Source organism: Puma concolor, chromosome C2 (genome assembly GCF_028749965.1).
Source record: "Puma concolor isolate L17-30 chromosome C2, mPumCon1.1.hap2, whole genome shotgun sequence".
NCBI classification, from domain to species: Eukaryota; Metazoa; Chordata; class Mammalia; order Carnivora; family Felidae; genus Puma; species Puma concolor.
The window spans coordinates 31,458,206-31,478,402 of NC_141675.1; positions in this window are offsets into that span (position 1 = coordinate 31,458,206).

Consider the following 20,197-nt stretch of genomic DNA (forward strand, 5'->3'; position numbering starts at 1 on the left):
ATCATTCTGGTCTTTGATATCTCCTTTGCAACACGAAAGTCCAAAAGTCAGTAATATCAAGAGTTTTGATGAAAAGAAACCTCTAACCCATTATATGTAGCCCATTTGTTTTTCAAGTGTTAAAGCAAAAGAAAGATATCCTTAGCTGTGTAAGTACTAATCTTAAAAGATTTACTCACAGGGACGCTTGGGTGGCTCAGTTGGTTGGCCGTCCGACTTCAGCTCAGGTCATGTTTGAGCCCAGCATTGGAATCACTGCTGTCAGGCAGAGCTTGCTTTGGATCCCCAGTCTCCCCCTCTCTCTGTCCTCCCTTGCTTATGCTCTCTCTCTCAAAATGAATAATTAGTCAAGAAAAGAAAGAAAGAAAGAAAGAAAGAAAGAACGAACGAACGAAAGAAAGAAAGAAAGAAAGAAAGAAAGAAAGAAAGAAAGAAAAAAGATATAGGGGCACCTAACCTAGGTGGCTCAGTAGGTTAAGTACCTGACTTCGGCTCAGGTCATGGTCTCGTGGTTCATGAGTTCCAGCCCTCAGTTGGGCTCTGTGCTGACAGCTTAGAGTCTGGAGTCTGCTTTGGATTCTGTGTCTTCCTGTCTCTCTGCCCCTCCCCCTCTCTCACTGTCTCTCTCTTAATGTTAAAAATAAATAAACATTAAAGATATATATATATATATATATCTTTAAAAAAGGATTTAAAAGTAAATAAATAAAAAGATTTACTCACAGCTATACTTTTAGTAACAAGAAGGGAAGAAGTATATTAAGAGTTCAGAAATTACAAGGGCACCTGTGTGGCTCATTGGGTTCAGTGTCTGACTTCAGCTCAGGTCACGATCTCAAGGTTCGTGGGTTTGAGCCCCGCATTGGGCTTGCTGCTGTCAGCGTGGAGCCCCTTTGGATCATCTGTCCACCTCTTGCTCTCTGCCCCTCCCCTGCTCACACTGTCTCTCTCAAAAACAAACTTAAAAAAAAAAAAAGAGTTCAGAAATCATAAAGTCAAGGTAGGAGTGGACTGGTGGTTAGTACTAAAATGAGTATTATAATAGATAAAAATCTAATAAATAATTGTGAATGTATACAAAATTGAATACTAATGTCAAAAATAATTCTTAAAAATACTTCTAACCTATCAGATAATAATTAAATTTTATTATACTTAAAACCCTGGATTATATTGACCACAGACCAAAGAGTGCTTGGTTGGTTAAAGGAAGCAGAAGACATTTAATTCATTATTTTAAAGTAGAAATTCAAAAGATACCATTTTATCCTAAAAGCAGATTAAAGAATGTTTTTAAAAACTCAATGGTAATTTCCAAATTAAGAAAAATGGAGTAGATACCTCCCAGCCTCAGGACAAGATAAAAATAAAGACATCATTGTCTTTTTAAGAAAAGCAAAGTATAACAAAACAAAAGAATAAGAAGCACAGCTAACAAAAAGCATTTAAAAAGATGGCATAAATAAGAATAAATGCACCCATGGTAAGAATAAATGTAAATATATTAAATTTCTTATTTATAAGAAAAGGATGAAAGGATGTTAGGATTCTGTTAAAAAACAAACAAGCAAAATATTTTGTTTTTGAGTGTCACCCTTAAAACACCCTTAGATACAAGAAGTTGAAAAGTAGAAAAATGGACAAAAATATTAAAGCAAATGCAAATCTTAAAAAAGGGAGGTGAGGGGCGCCTGGGTGGCGCAGTCAGTTAAGCATCCGACTTCAGCTAGGTCATGATCTCGCGGTCCGTGAGTTCGAGCCCCGCGTCGGGCTGTGGGCTGATGGCTCGGAGCCTGGAGCCTGTTTCCGATTCTGTGTCTCCCTCTCTCTCTGCCCCGTTCATGCTCTGTCTCTCTCTGTCCCCAAAATAAATAAACGTTTAAAAAAAAAAAAAAAAGGGAGGTGATATTAATAGTTGACAAAATAGAAATCAGTATTGGACAAAATAGGTCCAATAAAGGCATTAAAAGATATAAATGTAACATTAGTGATAAGAATTTAATATTGAATGATGAGAAGAAAAATATGAATTTAATAGTAAAAAGCAGATACTTTACAGTGAAAAGATAGTAGTCATCAATCTTTGTGTACTGAAAAATATTACATCAAAATATGTAAGGCACAAACTATTAGAAATACGCTTTGTAGAAGAATAAATTTACAAGAGCACAATTGAGTGGGGAAATTTGAAGCCACCTGTATTAGCCAGGCTTCTCCAGAGAAACAGAACCAACAGCATGGAGATACAGAGACAGAGACTTATTTTTAGGAATTGACTCATGCAATCATAGGGGCTGGCAAGTCCGAAATCTTCAAAGTAGGCCAGAAGGCTGTAGACCAGAGAAGAGCTTCAGTTCAAATCCAAAGGCAGTATACTGACAGAATTCCCTTTTCCTGCAGTGAGGTCAATCTTTTTCTATGAAGGCCTTCAAATGATTGGATGAGGCCCACCCACATCATGGAAAGCAACCAACTTTACTTAAAGTCTGCTAATTTAAATGCTAACCTTATCTAAAAAGTACTTCCACATAGACATCCAAAATAATGTTTGGTCAAACATCTCAGTACTACGGTCTAGCCAAGTTGACACTTAAAATTAACCATCAAAATATCTTTGTGAATACTAGACATATCAAATAAGGAGCAGCATAAGGATTTGGTGATGTGAATAATATATTACAAGCACACTTTAATTTCAAATATGTGTTTATTTCTGTGTATTTATGTGTATGTGTGATATCTACATAACTGAACTCCATACCCCAAAAGAACAGATTACACAATTCTTTTCTATGGCCCATGCCATACTTAATACTGATCCTGTCTCATATATAAGCCCCCAAAAAAGAACAAAATAAAAAAATGTACAAACCACATTGAATGTGCTCAAATTTAATTCCAGAGTTTATGTTGAGAGCTTTCAACCACTTTGAAATGATCTTAAAATCCACTCTCCTAAATACTTCTTAGGCCAAAGCACAAATAAAAATTTTATTTGCACATGATCTAGAAAGGAACAATAGGACGCCCTCTGGTTAATATATATTGGATGAGTCCAAAACTAATCTCAAATTAAAAAAAAAAACTAATAAATCTCAAATGCTTTCATTATCAGACACAAATGAATGAAAATATCCGCCCCTTTTAACTCAAGAATTAAAAAGGGAAATTCCAAATAAATCACTGACTTCAGAATGAGGAAAACCTAAATAGATAACTAACCCAGAAATAAAGCTGGAAGTGTTCTCAAAGAACTGAGTCCCTTCAACAACAATAGCGGCCCCAAGAGTTTTATATGCTAAGGCATTTCAAACTTTTAAGAGACAGAAAACTTCCGTATTACATAAAATGTAACATTTTATGATTTCTGATTCATTTTAGGAAGCTAGAATAAGCCTGATTTTGAAAAACATCCTGGCAAAGTTAACCTCCAGCACAAACTATAAACCAACTTGCCTTTTGAATACAGGTATAAAAAAAATTTAAGTACAATTAAAAGGACTAGTTGAAAAATACATTAAACTTTTATCAAGATTATAATCTGTCATGTTATTTCATTAGAAAATAAAATTTATATTCAATAAGGGACAAGAAAAGATTTGATAAAATTCAAATAAGCATTGGAGAAAGGTAAATAAAAATGAGTATATCTCTTGGAGAATAGAATAGGAATTATATTAGGTAGATTAGAATAGATCACTTGCCAAAAATGTAGAATTCTGAGCTTCATCCTAAACCTAGACTCTGGAAATGAATTCCCAAATTCTACATTTTTAATGAAAACCCAAATAATTCTATGCAAGCCAAAGTTTGAGAAATGTTCATCTAAACCTAACTAGCTAATGGCATAGTTAACACTGAAATAATAGAAGCCTTCCCCATGAAAGTCAGGAAAAATATAATAGTGTCTGCTTTCAGCACAATTTAATTTTCTCAACTCTGAAAAAATTTGGTTATTGAAATAAAAAACATAAAATCAGAAATAAATATTTGAAAATAAGATCTCAAATTATTATTATTTGAATGATTCTTATTGGTAAGGTCCAATTAATGAAAAATCCTTCATAACAAATAAGAGCATTCAGTTAGTTGGTTGGATAAAAATTGAATATACAAAAATAACTAACTTCCTTATATACTAGCAATAGCTGTCTAGGAAAACAATGGGGAGAATGGATCCAATTTACAATAGAGAAAATAGATGTACAGGAATAAACTTATCAAAAATTGTTTAGGGTCTTTATAAAAAAGAATTTAAAACTTTACAAAGGCACATAAAAATATATTTGAATAAGCAGAGAGAAACAACATTTCTTAGGAAGAAAGACTTAATATCATAAAGTACCAATTAACTCATAAATGATTTAGGATTCAGCCACCAAATGTTTAAGATTGGAACACAATTGTCTACAAAAATCTAGCAAAATAAGCACACAAGACTAGTGATAAAAATTACTATAAAGAAAAATGAATACGGGGAGCCTGTGTGGCTCAGTTGGTTAAGTGTCCCACTCTTGATCTCAGCTCAGGTCATGATCTCACAGTTCATGAGATTGAGCCCCCAGTCAGGATCTGTGCTGACAGTACAGAGCCTGCTTGGGATTCTCTTTCTCCCTCTCACTTTGCCTGCCTCTCTCTCTCTCTCTCTCTCTCTCTCTCTCTCTCTCTCTGTCTCAAAACAAATAAATTTTAAAAAAAAGAAAAATGAACACAAAAGACTAGCTAAGAAAATTATGAAAACTGATGACAGGGGCTTACTCCATCTGATATTAAAATCTATCCTAGAGCTACAGGAATTAAAATGAATTATTACTGGTGCAGAAAGAGGTGGAAAAATCAGACACTAAAGATCATTTACTTAAAAGAATGAAACCTATCATGCTTTGTCAGCTCTTTTTGCATCCCCTTCATGTCTGCAATCTCTGGGAGCTGGGGTGCTCCGGAGCTCCATCCTGAAACTCTCTCCTCTCTGTTACACTCACCCCTGGGTGGTCTTGTTTCTTTTCAGGGTTTCAGATACCTACTCTGAGTATTTGAGCCATAAGTTTTTATTTCTAGCACCTATCTCTCCTAAAACTCCAGATTCCCAAGCCTATTTATCTGCTCAACATCCCTCTTGGATGCCACATGAACATCACAAACACCTTCCTCCCCTCGGTCCCCAGACTGAGAAACAGGTACCTCCATCCTTTTTGTGCTCACATCAAAAGCCCTAGAGAAATACATTTTTGATCCCCCTCTTTCTCTCAAGCCCTATATCTAACCTGTTACAAAATCTTGTGGACATACCTGTAAAATGTATCTTGAACACAACCACTTGTCATCACCTCTTTGTCACCATCACCCCAATCCAAGCCCTGTCATCTCTCCCATGGATCACCACAAGAGCCTCCACACTTGTCTCCCTGTGTCCCCTCTTACCTCCTTCAGCCAATTTTCAATATGGCAGCCAGAATGATTCTTGGAAACCCAGTAACTGGCCACACCATTCCTCTGCTTAGAACCCTCCAACAGCTTCCAATCACACTTAGAATAAAGATCCTTACTTTGGTCTACAAAGGCCCATGTGTTCTGCCCCTGGCTCTGGTGGTGTACCGGCCAATGTTCAATAACCAGCTTTCAAAAAAAAAGTATGTGTATACATTCATAAGTTTATTATAAATTTTACCAATAATAAGGATGTATAGCACACAATTTGCAAGTACTAAATAAACTATACAGTATTCACCACTGTAAATTCCACATACCAAATTAATTCTCACAGAATCTTTCCATTGTTTTCTTACCAAACTCCTATATCCCAAGCAAACCTATGGGTGCAATTGATGAATGAGTATAGTTCTAAATTAATGTTGGTTAATATATACCTTTACATTAAAGAGTACAAAGAAAGGGAAAGAATGAAAATGTAAGGTGGAACATCACTTGCTCATCAGTGAAGAAAACAACTTTTTTGCTGATAATAATTTTAAATACTGGAGGAATATTTCCTAATTTTCTTGTGTGTTATTCACAACATAGCAGCTGCAGACAGGACAGACTTTTAAATTTAATCTGCGTCATTAACATTTTGTCTACCGCTGTAAGTCTAGACATCAACAAAACAATAAGGGAAGCACTGCTTTGTAGAATTTGCTGATTTCCATGGTGTAAATATTCTCACCATGGCTGACTTGAAGCTACCAGCATGATGTCACTGAGCACAGGGTTGTGAAGAGATGTGCAGTAACATACCACACAGTGAAATAGACACAATTAACCTCAAGAGCAGAGAAGATGGTCAAATGCAGAAAAACAACTATGAAGTGATGAAATTTGAGTACTTGTTCCTTCTTTTTTAAAGTTTTTTTCAATGTTTATTTTTGAGAGAGAGAGAGACAGAGCACGAGTGGGGGAGGGGCAGAGAGAGAGAAGGAGACATAGAATCCAAAGTGGGATCCAGGCTCTGAGCTGTCAGCAGAGAGTCCCATGCGGGGCTCGAACTCATGGACCGAGAGACCATGACCTGAGCCGAAGTCAGACGCTTAACTGACTGAGCCACACAGGTGCTCCAGTTCCTTCCTTTTTAATACAATGTACTTAGAGTTATAAGTTTACATGATTTTATTTTTAATAATGGCTACATTTAATAACAGCTCATGAGAGTCCTGAAAATGTGACCGCAGACTCTGCTGAGCAGGTGAAAGCAGCCTTCAACATACCACCACCTGGCATCCCCTCTGTTATCTTCACTCTGCTCCAGCCTCACTGGGCTCCTTGACCCCCTTCCACACATCCAGCACTCTTCCACCTCTGGACTTCCACACTTGCTGTTTCCTCTGCCTGAAACGCTTCTCCAGCCAGCCCCACAGCCGACTCCTCTTCCCTCCACCCTCTGCTCAGAAGCTTCCATCATCCCTGGCCACCCCAACTAGAGTCAGACTTTGGACACTCTCTACTCCCTTGCACTGCTGTGCTTTGCTTCTTGGCGTTTATTATTATCTACTAAAACCAAAGAAGGGGGAAGAGAAGTAGGAAGAAGAAGACCTGGATATTCAGCAACTGGAAATTAGAAAATCAACTTACAGTACTTCTATAAAGTGGAGCATGATGCAGCCATTAAAAATAGGGTATAGGGGTGCCTGGGTGGCTCAGTCAGTAGAGTGTGAGACTCTTGATCTTAGGATTGTGAGTTCCAGCCCCACATTGGGTATAGAGATTACTTAAAAATACTATCTTAAAAAAAAATGGAGTTATAGAGAAATATGTAATGACACAGTAAAATACGCAGGGCGTATTGTTAAGTGATAACCACAGGATAGAAAGTAGTCTGCCAAGTAATATTACACAGGTAAAAAAATAAATATAAACATGGAAAAGCAAGTAGGAGGGAAGAATATTAAAACATTCACAATAATTATCTTTGAATAGTGGGATTCAGGTGATTTCTCTTAGTTTTTTTTATACTTTCTGTTTCTCTACAACAAACATTTGTTATATTTGGAAGTATAGAAAACTTAAGGACTGTGTTTTTAGTACTTAGGGCAAGAGTGACATCATCTTCCAGAAATTCCCAAGATGCTGGGAACTATTCAAGATGACCACACATATGAAGTTCAGGAAGAGACTAGTGAGAAGAAGACAGGTGGAAATAGTTATGGGTATCTTCTGAGTTCACCTCCCTTACCTCCAAGAAAGAAACACAAAGCCAGAGAACAGAAACACTCGAATTGCTTATATGTGGTTATCACTAGCAAAAGGCCTTAGCTTGAATGAACTAGGCCTTTCCTAAACTCATTCTTTAATCCCTAAGGTGCATTCCACGGAGAACAAATAGACTTGACAGCCTGGGGGTGCCCTACTAAATAAACTTACCCACAGAGAAGGGAGGTATTGGAGTGGCTCCTTGGGGGTCAATGCATGCACATTAGAGAAGGACTCCTCTTGAAGGGCTGCACAGTCTGGAATCACGTGACCTGATGTGGCTGCTGAGTGCCAATGTCCTGCCTGCATCTCCAACTGATCCATCCTTGCCTCACAGCTAGGACAGCCTTAGAGCATCCCTTTATCCTGCCTGGTCCCAGTGGTAAGTGCAGCGGATGAACCCATGCAGGTTCAATTCAATTTTTAATCAAGATGCTAATAAAGCATATTAATGATGAGAAGGGAGGGAAATTTTTTTTTTAATGTCAGAAAACTTGAAAGAGCAAGTGGAAAGGATGCCAGAATGTGAGAACCTGGCACAGCCACAAGGCAGGGGCAGTGACAATGGCTCAAAGGCATAATTGGGCTCTTTGCTGTGATGTTCTGTAGGCAGCTGGTGGCCTGAAGGTCCAAGCAGGGCTGAGAGAAGAGAGAAGTCTGATTACACTGACTTTGCCTCCTAATGCAGGCCCAGCAAACAAAGGAAGACCCTTCCCTAGAGAAGACTCAGTCCCTCAAGGCAGAAGGAGGTCTGGGAGCAGATTACATGGGACTCTCCTGTGCATCAGAGGCTGAGCCCCAAGCATTTTTCCTATGGCCAGTCCTTCTAATTTAGTGAACAATTTTATCTTGTGGGGATTATGTGACCTCAGAGAGTATCAGAGGTTTGAGGGTTATCAAAGATGCCCCTGAATTATATGAGGAAAGAAGTATATTTAAACAAAGCATATTCAAAGAAAGACCTCAACATGCCCAGCAATTTGGGGCATGAGAATCCAAACCATCTTGGAGTTCTGGATGATGAAGAGGGTTACATTGTGGTGACCACCATACGAATTTACCCTAAAACTCTTAGATTCACGTATCAAGTGCCAGGCTGGGGATCTCTACTTTAAGAAGGTACCCATATTTGGCTAGATACAGTATCCAACTCTGCAGATATTCTGCTGAAGTTTGAAGATCAGTCTGGTGGCCAGTGCCAAATGGCAAACACTACAGAATGCTTCAAAGATTGGAGACAGAAGCATGGATAAAATAGGTTCGTCAATAAAATAAGAAATAGCAACATTAGTTACCATTTAAGACCATGAATTTAATTCTTTTTTTCTGGAAATTCACATTGCAATAGTCAAAAAAAAAAAAAAAAGAGGAAAAACAACAACAACAAAAACCTATGAGAAAGTAGGTAAGACTTTTGAGGATATTTTATAATTTTAATTATCCAGATGGAGAAATCATGCACCACTTTCTGTTCCACCACAAAGAAAGGAAAAACCTCCCTGCAAAGCCAAGTTAGGTGAGGTTCCCCAGCAGAATGTCCCATCCTCAAACCTCCAAGCTCATAGAAATAGTCTAAAAGTGAGAGGGAGCCAAGGACCAGTTAGTGGAGGAAAACCTACTCTTCTGAATCACTGAGAGTGGATTCAGAGCTTGCCCACAGATAATCTTCCTGGAATACCTATGTGATATCCCCCTGGCACTTATGCCTGTGGAGTTGTCTTGGGACCTCAGGGTCAGGCCCTAGTTCTAAAAAAGTGGTCTGATGAGCAGATTACTTCCACTGGTCAGTGAATAGTGCTGACACACTGGTTTTTGGGGTGACAGTCACTCATGTTGGATACACAATAAGTTCAGCTTTCTGGGCTACTACTAACCCTTGGGCTTAGGCTATATATAACCATGCATTGGTATTCACCCATCCAGGTTTCAACTGCATGCTGCTGCCAACCTATAATATCAGAGGGCTCTGGGGTGGGCACAGGCATCCTTCACCTTGCATGGTCATACTGCCCCTTCAGCAGGTTCTGGACCATGTGTCAGGCCATCCTCTGGGGGTGGCCAGGCCAAGCTCTTCCAAGGGCTTTTGAGATCCTTGTTCTAAAATGGTAAAGGGTCCTTCCAATGTCCTCTCTTGTCTAATAGAATTGGTGGCATAATGCTCTTTTGGGTCAGTCTTAAGCACCATTAGATGAGAAACAGACATTCTTTGTGGGAATGGGACCACTCCTCTTGCTTTGCCTGCAGTCCGCTCCACTCTCCTGTCTGCTTGCTGCAGGGGTGCTGTCAACATTGAAAGAGATCACATTCTGGGAATGTAATGATCACAGCTAAAGAGTTCAAGGGAAGATGTGGTTGGGAGATATGTCATCCTACATTTATGCTACAAAATTTCAAGATGTAAATTTAACATGACCAGAAAACGAATTATTCACAATTTCCTTCACACTCTGAAGAAGACTTGTGTTTGTGGGCAACTAAAACAAAGCATACAGCCTCTGAGAGTCCTTGGAAACCAATATTGACAAGCAGCTCTGGATAATACAGCATCATGAATAACAATATAACCAGCACTACACAAAGGCATTAGGGAACTTCAGAGTCAAGAAGATCTACATTGTTTTACTACAAACAGGTTTGGAAGAGACATGGCGTTGTGTATAATAACATAGTCACTAGCCTTTTCTCCCAGTGACACACAGGAAATTAGGCACTCTATATTTGACAGTAAATAGAGCACTAATAAAGAACAGGACTAGAAGAGTCCTGGACATGCTCAGGGAGAAGAAGTGCTTGGTCACTACCCAGAGTATTCACACACACTGACTGAACAATAAGACCTAAAACTTAAGTCCCTCCTCTCTATCCATTGTTCTAAATCTTCACTGACAGTTCACTATCCCTCACACGGGCACATGGATTTGCAATATAAATTTTAATTAAATTGTTATGTAGACAATATTCGCCCAAGACTCCACACAGCCTAGAGATAGCCCTGGTGTTGTAGGTCTGAGATGGAGATTTGCATGCAGGTGGCTTATTGGAAAGTGCTCTTCAAAGAAAACATATACGTAAATATAACACACCTCTTTCCTTATATAGGAAGAGAGGAAATATATTTAGAGAAACATGATTTTTTTCATTAAACACCAGCAGAATTAAAATGAGTGTGAAATAAAATGCGCTCCCCAAAGAACAAGACAAGCCACAGAAATATTGCAAAAAGCAACCAAAGAAAAATAAGAAAACATAAAAATAACAGAAGTTAAAATAACAGAAGCAGAACAAAATATATTAGTTATACACTAAATGTATCAAGGCTAAGCTCATCTAGGAGGGTAGCTCAAATTTGCTTAGAAAACTAAATGCAAATAATTACTGCTTAATACGAGACATATTTAAAACAAAATAATGTAAGAAATTTAAGATAAAAGGATGATTAGTCTTCTGTTTCTGATAATATTTAAGACTAAATATCTAGAGAAACCCTCCTTATATAAAATGTAAAAAAAATGTAGTATACTATACTGTTTTAGATAAAAATTTTAAATGTATGGCAAGGAACATGTATTTGCAATAAAAACTTGTAAAGTACAACAAGAGAAAAGCTTCTATGAGCAAAAATCTGCAGGGAAAAAAAACAAACTGCATAATAATACTTGCAAAGATAGATGTTAGGATTATCAGAGACAGAAAAAATATATATATTTTTAAAATATCAAAAAAAAAAAGATATTGAAAGTGTGATGAATGAGCCAAAGACCACCAAAATGTCTGGTTGGAAATAATACCAAGTAAAATTCCAGAAATAGAAAATATAAGTGAAACTTGAGCTACATAGCTGCTAAGTTGAAATTGGGCACAGCTGAAGAGATCAGTGTGAATGAGGTGATACACAGGAGATAGTTCCTGAATACTGAATAAAGGTACTAAAAATATGACCAAGAGGTTAAGGGATATGGGATATAAAGTGAAGAATTCCAACAGGCATCTAATTGTTATTTATGATAGAACTTATAAAGATAATAAAGGAAAATCATTATTCAAAGAAAAGCTGAGACTTTCCCCAAGTTGATAAAAGGCATCAGTCTCAGATTCAGGAAGTCCAATAATTCCCAACAAGATGAACAGAAAGACATCTAGAAAAATTTGGTGTAATTGTGGAACAAAGACAAAGAGAAGATGTTAAAATCAGCCAGACAGAAAAGATAGATTACCTGCAAGAGAGTAACTGCTGATTTCTTAAGGGAAAAAAAAAAAAATACAGCCAGAGGACCATCAAATGATATTTTCAGAGTGCTGGGAGTTGGCATTGGCCAAATGAGGATCATTACACTCAGTAGAATCATCTTTCGCACACAAAATAATAAAGGCATTTGAGACAAATGCTAATAAAAAAAAACATTTACTAGAAACTGACACTCGCTAGAAAGAAGGATGCACTTCAAGAAGGAAGAAAATGATCAGTGAAAATCTGAGATGCCAAAAAACAGCTGAACAAAAAGATAGTAAACATGAAGCTAGCTGTAACAAAATATTGTTTTAAAAATAAGAATAAGGAGGACCTGGGTGGTTCAGTTAGTAAAGTGTCCCACTTTTGGTTTCAGCTCAAGTCCTGATCTCACAGTCATGAGATCCAGCCCCATGATGGGCTCTGCACTGAGTGTGGAGTCGCTTGAGACTCTCTCTTCCTCTCCCTCCACCCCTCCTTTGCTTGTGCTCTCTCTCTCAAATAAATAAATAAATAAATAAATAAATAAATAAATAAATAAGAATAATGTCTAAAGTGTAGAATTTTAAAAAACCTAAAATGTTGAACAACAATGGATAGACATGGGGATGATCATTAACTTAAAGTATTTGAACCTCTTCATATTGTTTAAGACACAGATAAGGACATGATTGATAGTTTAGTTTAAATTTTTTGAACATAAACATGCATGTTAAAATGTCTAAGTTACTACTAAAAGAATAGAATTAGAGTGTACAATATCAAATTAGGAAAGAAGAAAACATAATAGCAGTGGGGGACAAACAAATCTAAAGAGGTGCATGAAAAGGAAGCAGGGAGAAACAAAAAAACTTAGGGCAAATAATTCAAAATGGTAAAAAATATTTACACACACACACACACACACACACACACACACACTGCAATCAATAATAACAAATAAACTTTCTAGTTAAATAAAAAAAATGTCAGACTGGATTTCCAAAATAGCTAAGCACATTTTGAAAACAAATGCACACACATAAGCTGTAAGAAAAACAGAGGTTGAAAATCAAACATGAAAAAAGGTAATCAGGAAAATTCAAGTCAAGATAGTACTACTATACATATATTACTATCAGAAAGAATTAAATTTTTAAAAAGAATTTAAAGATATAATGAGGGCCATTGCATTTTTACAGGTTATTTTTTTAAAACAGCTTTAATGAAATACAATTCACATATATAATTCACTCATTTGAAGTTTACAATTTAGTGGTTTTTAGTATATTCACAGGTAAATGCAACCATCGCCACAATTTTAGAATATTTTCATCACCTCAAAAGGAAGCCCCACTTCCCTTTAGCTGTCACCCCCCGCCCCCTAACTCTCCCTCTGGTCTAAGCAAACCAAATCTACTTTCTATCTATATTTTGCTATTCTGGACTTTCAAATGAATGGTATCGTTTAATATGTGGACTTCTGTGATTAGCTTCTTTGGCTTACTATGTTTTCAAGTTTCATTCAAGTTGCAGCATGGATTGGTATTTCTGTTCCTTTCTGTGGACAAGTAACATTCCGTTGTGTGAATATGCATTTCATTTATCCATTCACTCATTGATGGACATTTGGGTTGCTTCCATCTTTTGGCTGTAAATAATGCTGCTATAAACATCAGTGTACACGTTTTTTGTGTGAACATAGACTTTCATTTCTCCTGGGTATAGAGCCAGGGGTGTAACTGCTAAGACATGTGTTTAGTATATGTTTAATCATTTGAGAAACTGTCAAGCCACTTCTCAAAGTGGCTGCACCATCTTTCACTCACTGTATATAAGGGTTTCAGTTTCTCTACATCCTTATCACTATTTGCTATCTCAATTTTTATTTTAGCCATCTTAGTGGGTATGAAGTGGTATCTCATTGTGGTTTTGAATTACACTTCCCTGATAACTAATGACATCAAGCATTTCTTCATGTGTCTATTGGCCATTTGTATATCTTCTTTGGAGAAATATCTATTCAAGTCCTTTACCCATTTTTGAATTGCACTCTTTTTTAGTTGTTGAGTTGTAGAGATTCTAGGAATTCTTTATATATTCTAGATACAAGTCCCATATAAAATATAAGATCCTTGAATATTTTCTCCCATATTGTAGGTTGTCTTTTCACTTTTTTGATGATGCTCTGTGAAACACAAAAGTTTATAATTTTGTTGATGTACAATTATTTTTTTCCATTTCTCATGATTTTGGTGTATATCTAAGGATCCTTTGTCAAACAAACCCTAGGTCATGAAGACTTACCTCTATATTTTCTTCTAAGAGTTTTATAGTTTTAGTTCTTACATGTAGGTCTTTGATCCATTTTGGGTAAGTCTTTGTATATGGTATGAGGTAAGGACCCAACTTAATTCATTTGCGTATGGATATCCAGTTATTCCAGTGCCATTTGTTGAAAGGACTATTCTTTCCCTAGTGAATGGTCTTGACACTTTTCTCAAAACCAATTGTCCATAGATGTATGGGCTTATTTCTGGCTTCTCAGTTCTATGCCATTGATCGATATGTCTGTGCTCATGCTGGTATTGCACTGCTTGATTACTATTGCTTTGTAGTAAGTTTTAAAATTAGGAAATGAGAGTCCTCCTACTTTGTTCTTCTTTTTCACAATTGTTTTGATTATTCTTTTTTTCTTTTTTTTAATGTTTATTTATTTTTGAGAGAGAGTGCACACGTGTGCACACGTGTGGGGGAGGAGCAGAGAGAGAAGGGGACAGAGGATCTGAAGCTGGCTCTGCACTGACAGCAGTAAGCATGAAGCAGGGTTCGAACTCATGAACCGTGGGATCATGACCTAAGCTGAAGTCAGAGTTCAACCAAATAAGCTACCCATGCAGCCCTGTTTTGATTATTCTGAGGCTCCTTCAGTTTCACGAATTTTAGCAACAGCTGGTCAATTCTTACAAAGAATTCAGCTGGGGTTCTGAAAGAGATTGTGGTGAATCAGCAGAACAGGTTGGGAGCAGGTTAGGCATCTTAAAAATTTTAAGTCTTCTGAACCGTGAACATGAGATATTTTCCCATTTATTTAGATCTTCTTTAATTACTTTCAACAATATTTTGCTTGGTTGATTATTCCCTTTTAAGTTTTCAGGGTATATGTTTGCACGTTTTTTATTAAATTTATTTCTAGGTAACTTACTCTTTTTGATGCTAGTGTGAATGAAATTGTTCTCTTGGTTTCATTTTTGGATTGTTCATTATAAGTGTATACAAATACAATTGATTTTTGTACATTAATCTTGACTCCTCTAACCATGCTAAACTTGTTTATTAATTTTAACAGTTTTTTAATGGATTCCTTAAGATTTTCTATAGTTGTGAATACAGATAGTTTCACTTCTTCCTTTCTAATATGAATCCTTTTTGATCTATTTTTTAGGTTTATCTAATTACCCTGGCTAGAATGTCCAATACAGTGTTGAATAGAAGTGGTGAGAGTGTGCATCCTTGTCTTGTTTCTGGTCATAGAGACAAAGCATCCAGTCTTTCACTGTTAAATATGATGTTATCTGTGGACTTTTCAGAGATACCCTTTATCAGGTTAAGGAAATTCCCTTTTATTCCTAGTTTGTTGAGTGTTTTTATCATGAAATGGTGTTGGATTTTGCCAAATGCTTTTTTTGCTCCCAATGAAAAGATCATGTCATTTAAAAAATTATATTGATACAATGAATTCTATTAATTGATTTTCAGATGCTGACATAGTCTTGTATCCGTAGGATAAATCCCATTTGGTCATGGTGTATGATTCTTTTCTATATTGCCAGATTCAGTTTGGAAGTATTTTATTGAAGACTTTTGCAGCCATATTTACAAGAGATATTGATCTGTGGTTTTCTTGTGATATCTTTGTTTGCTTTGAGTATCAAGGTAATGTTGGTCTTATAAAATGCTGGGGAAAAGGGTTCCCTCCTCTTTTATTTTTTGGAAGAGTTTGTGAAGAACTGGTAGCAATTCTTTCAATGCTTGGTACAATTCAGTGGTGAAAACATCTGATAAACCATTAGTTTTACTTCATAAGAGAGATAAAACTATTTAGGTACATAATAACATATATAGGGCAAAAAAAAAAAAGGACAGAATCATAAAAGAACTTAATGAAACACTAAAATTTGGGGACATTTAAAAGTAAATCTCTCATTAACTATTGGATCAATACCACAACTATTACACATCAAAACTTGGGGGATGCTGTCTATAGGTATTGGAACAGACTGTTCCTCAGTGTCACTTCAGACATAAACCAGTTGTATGCCTTTCAGCAATGGTCATATGCAGCTTCCTGGGAAATAGCCCTGGGCTATGTCCCATGGACTTGGACTACCTGGACCACGAGGCCACCTCCATGCCCACCAAGGGAACACCTTCTGCCAATGTCATCAATGATATATTATTGCTCACAGGTAGGAGAAGAGTTTTGGCTCTTGACGGAAGCTAGACATGAATGTTGCTCTGACAATAATAAGTTAATAACCTTGGCTGTGTTTATTAACAGAATCACTTCTTGTTGGTGATGAGAGAGGATACTCTGCTTGTCTATCAAGGAAGGAAGAGGTGAAGATGGGCCACCTCACAAGTGGCCTGGGTTTTGCAGTGAGGGCTTTTTAGAGGGACAAATGAGTGAATAGAGTGTGCAGTGTCTACTCCTTGTCAGCAAAGGATGTGTTGGTTGGTCCCTCCAGCTCTAGGTAGATATTCATCAGTAGATATTCATCCGTGGATCTTGCCCACAGCCATTATTAGTGTAGTGATAAGGTGATTTTCTATTTCTCATTCTGAAATGAATTTCTTTGCTGAAGCAATTTTATTTTCAAAAAATAAAAAGAAAGTGACTTGACTTTTATTTCTGGCAAGAGTCTCAACTAGATAACCTGAAAACTCTTTAAAAATATTACAAACATCCTATTATATGCGTAGCCATGATCCTAGGAAAGGAAATTCCCAGATGGCAAAAACAAAGAGAAAACTAAAAACCAAAGAGATAAGGACCTGAGCTGATCCTGTAGCAGCCCGAAGGGTGTTTTTTGGTCTCAGTAACTAAGGGATTTTGGTTTTAATGACCTCAGAGGGGAATGAAATGAGATCTTGATCCTGCTTATGGTGAGCAACAGAACTAAGACTTCTTTGTAAAAGCCAAGTTCTTAGAAAAGCTCCACATTCTGTAAAAGAGTTAACTAGAAAATACCAACCCAACCGCATAAGGATAAGGCAAAGAAAATTTCTTTGTCCTGATCTGGCCTCTCACTGGGAAGAAAACATCTCATGGGCTTATGTTTACACAGTTTTAGAGATCAAATTTAAGCTTTCTCCAGGACCCTTTCACATCATAAATATACATAAAATAATGGCTTGCATTATGGCTTCATATGGCTGTAATATCCTTAGAGCATCTGACAGACGCAAAAGAAAAATCAATTTAGAGAGATACACCTTCAATCCAGGCTGCATAAGTTTCCTACAGATTAAGTCCTCTACGCATGAGCTCACAATGAAAAGTTACAAAATATATGAGGAAACTACTTAGCTTCATGAGATCAGCAGAAATGGTGAATGGTAGGTTTAGATGTTTGAAAACGTCAGATGATGCAAATATAGGACATGAATGACATACTGAGTATGATTAAGATGATTAAAAGCATAATAGATAATGAAAAATAAGCAGGAAAAATAAAACACTATCTAAAAAGAACCAAATAGCACCTATCAACAAATATAGGGGGAAAAACTGACAGAATTAAAGGGACAAACAGACAATTCAATAATAGTAGTGGGAGACTTCAATGCCACACTTTTAATAACGGATAGAGTAAGTAGGCAGAAGAGCAACAAGGAAATAGACCTAAGTGACATTTACAGAATCCTCTACCCACTAACAGGATAGACATTCTTCTCAAGTGCACATGGAACATTCTCCAGATTCGACCATATGATGCCATAAAACAAGCCTCAATGAATTTGAAAGGATTGGAATAATACAAAGTCTGCTTGCCAACCATAACTGAATATAATTAGAAAATAAGTACAGAAAGAAATTTGTGAAGTTCACAAATACGTGGATATTAAACAACACACTTCTAAATAACCAATGGGTCAAAGAAGAAATTGAAAGAGAAATTGGAAAATACCTTGATGTAAGTGAAAACAAAAACACAACATACCAAAACTCAAGATATACAGCTAAAGCAGTGCACAGAAGGAAATTTGTAGCTGCAAATTCCCATATTAAAAGGGAAAAGAGGGGCACCTGGGTGAGTCAGTCAGTTAAGTGTCTGACTTCATCTCAGGTCATGATCTTGCAATTTGTGGCTCCAAGCCCCGCACTGGGCTCTGCATTGCTCTGCTTGTGATTCTCTCTCTCCCCCACTCTCTCTCTCTGCCCCTCCTCCTCTTGTGTGCATGCTCTCTCTTGCACTCTCTTCTCTCTCTCTCTCTCTGTCTCTCTCAAAATAAACGAATAAAGTTAGGGGGAAAAAGGAAAAAAAGATATAATATCAATAACCCAGCTTTCCACCTTAAGAAACCAGAAAAAGAGGAGTCCGTTAAAACCAAAGCAGACAGAAGAAATAATTAAGATTAAAGCAAAAATTAAACAGAAAATAGAAAACAGAGAAAAACAGTGAAACCAAAAGCTGATTCTTTGAAACAATCAACAGTATCAACAAGCATTAATCATCCTCATTCGCCCTGAAATTTCATTATTCTACAGGTCTACATCCACCTGGGAATTAACTTCTCTGAGATGTAGCTCACCCCACTCTCGCTACACCTCCTAGCTCACTTCTCCCATTTCTCTCCCCTATATAACAGCATTAAAATCATAAACATTTACAAAGCACACGTTTTCTTTCTCTATAACTTGACTAACCCAAAGTATTTTTGAGAATATTTACATACACACACATATATACACACATATACACAAGGAAAAAAGTAAATGATGAAATCAGAGCAAAGGAAAATTTCAGATACAGGATATTTTATTTATTTATCTTAAATTTATTTATTTAAATTCAAGTTAGTTACCATACTAACTTGTACATATTGTGTAGTATTAGGAGTAGAACCCAGTGATTCATCACTTACATCTAACACCCAGTGCTCATCCCACCAATTGCCCTCTTTAATGCCCATCACCCATTTAGCCCATCTGCCCACCTCCCTCCATCTACCCTCAGTTTGTTCTCTGTATTTAAGAGTCTTTTATGGTTTGCCTCCCTCTCTTTTTTTATCTTATTTTTTCTTCCCTTCCTCTATGGCCATCTGTTTTGTTTCTTAAATCCCACATATTAGTGAAATCATGTGTGTGTCTTTTTCTGACTGACTTCTGGCTTTTTCTGTCTATTTCACTTAGCAAAATACACCCTAGTTCCAACCATGTTGTTGCAAATGGCAAGATTTCATTCTTTTTGATTTCAGAGTAATATTCCATTGTATATATATATGCACCTCATCTTCTAGATAAAGGGTATTTTATACATAAAATCCAACACATGCAACAAACCCTACACACTGTACTGAGATGAGCCAAAAATAATGAAACTGAGCTTTCCAACTGTCCCCTGCAACCCCTTTCATACTTCACCAAGAAAAGGGAGAACATCCTCTCTAAAGATTCACAGGATCCTTGAGTTAGGAAACAAACAAACCTCACAGCAGTACATTGTGTTTCTATTTAAGAGAACCTCAGTTTCATTTGACAGAGCAAACTGAAATGTTTTTCCCTTGGATGCAGGGTTCAGGGCCATTTAAGAAGCATTACATGACCTTGAGCGTAAGCACCCTCTGCCCCTTCCCATTTGACCTGAATTTCTCATTCCCTGTATACTCTCTGTTCACCATGTTCTCTTGGTGGAAAAATGCTAATTAAAGTTTCATAATTGTATGGGCCTGCAGAATATTCCACTAGCCCATCTTCCCAAACTGACAGAACGAATGAGGAAATTGACATGCAAGTAGCATCCTGAGGATGGTTCCTATGAACACCCACCCAGGCTCTGAACAAGCGGCATTTTTAAAAGGTGGGTAGACATAAGGGAAGTTAACAAAGATACGTCATAATACTACCAAATTTATACTCTAGGCCACAAAGAGTCATTTAATTACAAAAATCTGCAAGTATTTTTAGAGAAGTACTACATTCGGCAGACTTTAGAAAGAAATTTGTAAATGATTTATATTTACAAAAAAAAAAAAAAGACATACAATCATCTAAATGCACCAGATATTTAAATGTTCAATCTA